Source organism: Gekko japonicus, unplaced genomic scaffold (genome assembly GCF_001447785.1).
Source record: "Gekko japonicus isolate JY-2015 unplaced genomic scaffold, Gekko_japonicus_V1.1 scaffold697, whole genome shotgun sequence".
In the NCBI taxonomy this organism is placed as follows: domain Eukaryota; kingdom Metazoa; phylum Chordata; class Lepidosauria; order Squamata; family Gekkonidae; genus Gekko; species Gekko japonicus.
The window spans coordinates 560376-568511 of record NW_015160230.1 but is presented as its reverse complement, the minus strand read 5'-3'; the positions used below and the strand labels follow the sequence as shown (position 1 = coordinate 568511).

General features: G+C 35.5%; 1 protein-coding gene across 2 annotated transcripts in view; it reads right to left on the bottom strand.

Moving 5' to 3' along the window:
• LOC107111207 (copine-5) overlaps positions 1-8136 on the bottom strand; it is a 218419-nt gene that overhangs the window by 39164 nt on the left and 171119 nt on the right. The window lies entirely within an intron of this gene.

Below are 8136 nucleotides of genomic sequence, written 5' to 3'. Positions count from 1 at the left end.
CCCACTGGACCTAAAAACACCAAACTCGGGGAGACCATTCCTGCCATGGTGTAGGTCCTCACTATGAAGGGATTTTTAGAAACTCAACCCCTAAGGGGGTCAAAAGGGGTAAAATGTGCTCCCCCATTGATTCATATGTGGCTGCCAGGCAGCTGCCTCTTGCACCCCCCACTCTCTAATTGGTCAGCTGCAGAGCTCAGTGTTCTGAGGTTGAAAAAACCCAAACAGTTATAGGGGACTGCAGAGAGCTAATGACAGTTGAGCAAATCAGGAGTGGCCAACAACCACCTGAGAGGTGAAGCAAAGCTGCTGGCCCAGCCTCCCTATGGCTTCAAATATGCTCCCCCCCCCACACCTGACAGGCAGTTGTCTGTCAGGTGCAGCAGCAGTTGCAGGGTGCTTAAAGCCACGAGGGAGTTACTGCCCCAGCAGTAATGCCTTAGTGATCCTGCCAGCCCCACCTCCAGAGTAGCTGTCTGTCAGGTGTAGGAGCAGGACCAGGGTACTTTAATCACCTTAGCGGTGATGCTGGACCAACCTCTCTGATGGCTTCCAACACACTCCCCTCACCTCGTACACCTAACAGGTGGTTGTCTGTCAGGTGCAGCTGCGGTTGCAGGGTGCTTAAAGCCATGAGGGAGACCACCCCAGCAGTCTACAGAGAGGTCCTTCAGTAGAGAAAAAAAAGTATGTATGTCTCACTTCATTTTTTACACTACAGTCTTCTTCATTAGAATTCCTACAACAAATGTTACATTTCAAACTTTTTTAAAAAACTTGAAATCTTTTTATTTTGTTAACCACATTTATACAAAAATACAAACCATCAAACATATTAAACTACAAACTGTAAAATTTTTGCTTCACAACATTCTTTACATTTTAGATCTCTAAGTATAAACACTATTGGACTCCTAATAAAATACAAAATTTAGATATTTCCTAGGTACTAAACACATCTTGTTTGTAGAATTAGTAACAAATTCAAAGAAAGAAAACCATCTTTTCATAACTTCAGTTGATGTCTTAATCCGGTCAGCTGCTACCATCTGGGATGCTAGCTTGTCTGTGACTGCCAAATCCCATACCTTCATGTACCACTGCCTTACACTTGGAGTTTTGTTCGATTTCCAGTTTTGTGCAATTAAAGTTTTTGCTGCAATTAGAAAAATTAGTAGGATATCCATTTTGTTTCCAGGTTTTTTAATATCTGGCCAATAATTTAAAAGTATAAATTCGGGAGTATATGGTACCTTAATTCCTAGAATTTTTTCAATATGTCCTAATATTCTAATCCAAAACTTAGTATTAAAAGGGCAGTCCCACCAATAATGCTTAAATGTTCCAATGCTTCCGCATCCTTTCCAACATTGTGGGTTTACATTGGATATTATATGTGTTAACCTTTGAGGTGTTAAGTACCATCGTGAATATATTTTAAAATTTTGGAGTTTAATATTCAGTGCGTTGGTTTTAAAAAGATAATTAGACCAAATATGGTCCCATTGATCCTTATCTATTTCTAGTCCACAATCTCTATGCCAAGATTTTTGTATTGAAGTGAGCTGGTTCCATTTTTGTTGTTTCAATAATTGATATATTAAAGAAATCAATCCCCTTGCTGTTTATTAGTAAGAATAAAAGATCCAAATGGTGTTAGTGGTCTGCACAACATGAGTGAAATATTGGGGTTGTGTATAAAGTGTCCAACTTGAGAATATTGTAACCATGGAATTTCAAATTTGTATTTTTCCTCTAATTGTTGTTTGGTAAGCATCTGTTTTTGTTGGTATAAACTACCCAATCAAAACAATCCTTTTTCTTTCCATAATTCAAATGTTGATGAGTCAAACCCTGGTATAAACCACTGTTGTCTTACAAAAACTGTTATTGGAGATACTGGTGGAGCTATTGTTGTTCTAAATTTATCCCACAAGTCTAAAGATAGTTTCAAGTATGGGTTATATGGTTCCTTTAATTTTCTATCTTTAGGATGATTCCATATTCTTTCATATAATAATCCCAATTTTAAATATGTTTGTTCAATGGCTATCCAAGCTTTTTTTATAATAGGCTGTGCATAGTACGCTATGGCTTTAAGTTGTACTGTGTTATAATATTGTTCTAAATCTGGGAGACCAAGCCCTCCCTGTTTTGATTTTTTAGCCAGAGTATCAAAATTAATTCTAGGCTTTTTATTTGACCAAAGGAATTTTGAAAAATAATTTTGCCATTGTTTAAATGTATCCTTTGCTATTTTCATTGGTACATTTTGAAATAAAAAAAGAAATTTTGGAGAAAAAAAGTTTTTATTGATTCAATTTTTTCTAATAAAGATAGATTTTGTTTATTCCATTTATCTAACATAGATTTTACTTCTGTAAAAAGCTGTATATAATTTGAATCATGGAGATCTTATAGTTTTAATGGTATTTGGATTCCCAGATATCTCATTGGTTTTTTCATCCATTTAAATGGGTAATCTAATTTTAATTTATTTTGTAGTTCTTGGTGTAGATATATGGGGAAGATTTCAGATTTTGTAAAGTTAATTTTGAAACCAGATACTTTACTGAAGTTATCTATCTGTTCCATCAAATGATGTAACGATGTTTCAGGATTAGTAATATAAAAAACTGCATCGTCAACAAAAATAATTTATATATGTTGCCTTGTACCTACATTTCAAAGATTTGTATGTTGTTTCGGACAGCATGGGCTAAAGGTTCTAAAAAAATTGCAAAAAGAATAGGGGAAAGGGGGCAACCCTGTCTGGTTCCCCTTGTTAGCTTTAGTGAGTCTGATCTGAAGGAATTTATTGTGATTCATGCAGTAGGGTTTTTATAAATGGCTTTGAAGGAATTTAAAAATTTCAGTCCAAAGTCCATTTGCTGTAATATTGCCTGTAAAAATGGAATTTCAACCCTATCAAACGCTTTTTCTGCATCTAGCGCTAATAACTAAGAATTAAGTTTATGTACTTTCCCATGATTAATAAGATTTAAGGTTTTTCTAATATTAACATTTAAAGATCCATTTGTTATAAACCCTGACTTATTATTGTATTTAGACGGGTGGCCAAAATTGAAGGGAAAAAAATTAAAATCATGGTTTAAAATTGATATTGGACGATATGACGCCGGGTCAAGTTTATCTTTACCAGGTTTAAGTAATACTATGATTTTCGCTTTGGACTAAGATTTAGGGAAAAGTCCTTGTTGCACTATTTTGTTACCAGTTTCCACAAGTTCTGGTATTAATATTTCTTTAATTTTTTTTAATAAAATTCACTAGGTAGCCCATCATTGCCCGTGGCTGCCTTTGGTTTTGCTTTATCTATGGCTTTTTAAATTTCCTGTGGGGTAATTGGTTGCTCTAAGAATGTCCTATGTTCATCAGTTAGCTTTAAATTATAGTTTATATAATTTTTTATTATTATTAATTTTTTTATTTGTTTTCCACAGGGTTATACATATAAGCAACCACATCCACCTTCCCCCCCACACCCACACATAACAAACACAAACCTCAAATCCTACACAACAAAACAGATCTCCTACTTCCATCTTAATCACTATCTATTGACTTTCATCCATTTGATCCAACCATCTATATACTGGTGACCAAACATTCTGGAATAAATTATTCATGTTTCCATTCACTCTTTGAGTTAAATTATCCATTTCAGATACATCTATAAAGTTTATAGAATTTAAATATTGATTAATTAAATCTATTTGTGGGTTTTCAGAACTATACAATTTTTGGAAAAAATTATAAAAATTTGAATTAATGTCCTTTGATAGCCTTTGAATTTGTCCTGATGGGGAGCGAATAGCATGTATTAAATTTGCATTGTATTTTTGATTTACTCTATATTTAAGTATGGAAATATATCTAGGAGTTTTAGTAACATACTTCTATTTAAGAAAAAGTAATTGTTTTTGTATAGCTGAGGTTTCTAAAACTTCTAATTTTTTCCTTTCTAAATTTAATTTACATAGTTTTTTTTACCACCAAATTTGAGTTTGTAGGTCATTAATAATTTTTGTCTCTCTTTTTGTAGGAAGAGGCCAGTGAAAGAAGCTTACCTCTTAATACCGCCTTAAAGGCATCCCACACTATATCCCTAGTTACTCTACATTGTGCATTTAAATTAAAAAATTGTGTTATAGATTTTGCAATTTCTATGTTGTATATTTCCTGTTGAAGTAATAATTTGTTAAGTGTCCAGTTAGGGGCTTTACCATCTATCGTTTCAGTTCTCAACATGCAGTTTACCCAAGAATGGTCCGGGATTGTACATGGTCCAATATTTGAAAAAGAAATATGATTTAATAAAGACTTTGATACTAATAAAAAAATCTATATGTGTATAAACATTGTGTACATGGGAGTAATATGTGAATTGCCTATCCCCTGGGTGCAGTTCCCTCCAAACGTCTCCTAATTGGAAATGTTCTAAAACCTGAAAAATTTCGGTGGCCTTAGATTGGTTTCTCTGTCTCTATTTTATTTTGTGTGTTCTGTCATATCTTGGATCTATTATGGAATTTAGGTCACTTCCTATTACAATTTGTACTGTGTGAAAATCCGTTAGGGTTTGCAGTGTGTCTTTAATGAAAGATATTTGATTTAAGTTAGGTGTATAAATGGATGCCAAAGTTACTGGGGATCCATGTAATAGACAATTTACAAAGATATAGCATCCATTTGGGTAAGATTTTATTTGTTGGCTTTGAAAGGGAGTAGATTTTGACACTAAAATTGACACTAAAATTGACTTTTTGACACTAAAATTGACTTTTTGACACTAAAATTGACTTTTGATATTCCAGGTGCTTGAAAGTATTGGGTGAACCAATTTGTTTTTAAAATTCTAGCTACTGGTTTCTTTAAAAGTGTTTCCTTTTTTTTAATTTTTAATATAAAAACCAACATTTAAACAAGAGACATTAATCAAATGTTATACTATGAAACGGTAAACAACCATAGGATTTGATATAAATATGCCCAACACGAAATTACATGTAATGAAACACTGCAACATACTGGGAAGGAACAGCAAATTTAGAAGTGTCGTTGTTAAAAACATATTCTAAAAAAGGAGACCATTTCGTGCATAGAGTAGATTTTGAACATGAACTATTAGTGGAGGAAGCCACTGCATCAGAGAGTTTGTCCATGATGTAAAAGTCCCAAATTTTTAAACGCCAAGAGGAGAGAAGAAGTTTGTTGGTGGATTTCCAGCTACTCGCAATAACCACCTTAGCAGCTATAAGCAGAGTCGAAATAAGGTCTTGGCTACATTTGGGTATATGGGGGGCATTCCATAAATCAAGTAATATTAATTCAGGTTGCAATGGTATCAAGTGCCCAGTTATATCTTTTATGGAAAGGATAATCTTGGACCAGAAATGCTGGATTTCTGTGCACCCCCACCAGCAATGAAGAAAAGTGCCAGGTTCCCCGCAGGAGCGCCAACAAAGAGGAGAATTGGTTTTGGATATCTGATGGAATCTCATAGGGGTGAGGTACCATCTGGTAAGGATCTTATAACTCTGCAACTGAATGTTCAAAGATTTGGATTGCAAAGATGGTGAGGACCAAATATCGTCCCAATCTGCTGGCAATAGGATGCTATCACAGTCTTTTTGCCAGGCCTTCTGGTAATTCAATAGGGCTGTAGATTGCGAGTGAAGAAGATCTTTGTATATTATTGAGATATATTTAGAGAATGTGTCCTGGTCAAGTTTCATGAGACTTTCAAAGGAGGTAAGAGGTCTATAGATATCGGGGAGCGAATTGACGAGATGGGTGACCTGTACATACTCAAACCACGGAAGCGAACTACCGTATTTGTCGTCTAAGGTTTGTTTGGTTGCTATTGTAGTTTTAGACGAAATAGCCTGGAAGGTTGTAAGATTATGAGCTTTCCAGCAGGAGAAAGACTGCACAGAACGCCCTGGGGGAAACCATGATACGTTCGTAAAAGTAGTGATGGGAGAAGGGTGTGGAGCTAATGAGTGTTTCCATTTGTCCCAAGTCGTCATAAGGATTGAGAGGAAAGGATTCCGATGTAACGACGGCGATCTTTGACGACAAGCCTCCCAGATTTGAGAGCGGAATGGAGCGTTGTGCAAGTAGGTTTGTTCAATAGTTTTCCAGTCCGTCTGGAAGGAAGAGCTATGGAATTTCAGCAGACCTAACAGTATTGAGGCCTCGTGATAGAGTTTCAAGTCCGGTAAGGAAAGACCACCCGACTTACGAGGTCTTCTGAGAGTGTCGTAAGACACTCTATGAATCTTTGAGTTCCAAACAAATTTGCAGGCTAGTGACTTCCAATAAACAAAGGACGCTTTGGGAATTTCAATTGGGATAGTCCTAAAAAGGTAAAGAAACCTAGGCAAGATAAAAGTTTTAATTATCTGGATGCGTTCGATCCACGAAGATAGAGCCGTGGCCTTGCCTGACTGAGCATCAGTGAAGAGTTGAGCCAATGGTCGAAAGTTAAATTTGAATAGTTCTGTCAGCTTCAGCGGGATGTTAATTCCTAAGTAACGCCAGCAGTTGGTTACCCACGTGTAGTTGAAATTAGATTTTATGAAATTGTGTTCATCAGATTCTAAGCAGATAGGGTATAAGAGCGATTTGGCATGATTGATTTTAAGTCCAGCCACTGTGCCAAAACAGTCAAATAAGGCGGCTAAAGGATGCAGAGAAACTTCTGGGTGAGTTAGAAATACGGCCATGTCGTCGGCAAATAATTTAAATGTGTTTCCTGAAGACAAAGCACATTTGGCTTTTCTTTATTCATTAAATTTGAAATTCTACGCACTTTAATATGATTATTTAGGCCTCTGCAATTCCATGTTGTAATCTTGTAAAGGTATGTCATGTAAACTCTTAATGAGTTATTCCTTTTACTATCTAAAAATTAAAAACCTACAAAATAAGCAACCTAACTTATTCTTCACCAACTAAATTGGTGTAGAATATAATCCCTTACAACTAACAATCGTTGCGTTCAAAAAAAGGGCCAATCTAACCAAGAAAGGCTCATCCAAGTTTTGATATTTATCCCTATTTAACAGTAACTAAATTCACTCCTTTAGTGGTTTGGGCTACAGTTTCTTCCTAAATACAAGAAGAAAAGGGGGTCACCAAGTCTCCCTGCCTATCAACCCAATTAAAACTTGGGGGTAAATAAGAGTATTTCAATGCCAAGTTCCCCCCCTCCTGTTTCCATAATAAAAGAATGATTAGTAGATTTAAGTACTAGTCTCCTAAAATTCTAAACAAAGCTACACAACTCCTTATCATTACTTTATTTTTTTAAAATTTCAATATTTTTCCAAAATAATTTATCAAACATATGAAAAAAATCATGACATCGTTCTTTTTATGATAGTTATATTCACTGTAGTACCAAATATAATACTCTATTCTTAAATACAAATACCATCCTGTTTTATTAGTGAGGGAAAAAAATAAAAATAACTTATTACATACCATTAATATTCATGGTTTACTGTCCAATACCATAATGACATAGTGCTTCTTTTAATGTCAAAATATTTCTATGTTGAAATCTTCATAAAATATGCCATTTAAATTCATGGCATGTTTTCTAATAGTATTCTTTTAATAGTTTAATAAAATAATGAACCATTTTTCTTGATGAAATATTCCTTATATTCAGGGGTCTTTTCATAGAAAAAGAGCTGCAGGAGCTCATTAGCATAGGTATGCTAACAAGCTACTAGGCTATTAGCATATGCCATGCCCGCTGAAATCACCGTAAATTATGTCAGAAGGGGAAGCAAAAAGGGGGGAGGCATCTTCAAAAGCCTCCCCTCCCCTTCCCCAGCTGGCCTGGGAGGGGAACGAAGAGAGAAGGGGTTAAAGTTTAAACCCCTTCTCACTAGAGTTGGACCACAGAAGTAGGAAAGAGGGAAGGAAAGAGAGAGAGTAGAGAGAAGGAAAGAAGGAAGGAAAGAGGGAAAGAAAGAGAAGGAAAGAAGGAGGGAAAGAAAGAGAGAGAAGGGAAGAAGGAGGGAAACAGGGAAAGGAGGAAAAAAGAGAAGAGAAGAAGGCAGGAAAGAAAGAAAGAGAGAAGGGAAGAAGGAGGGAAAG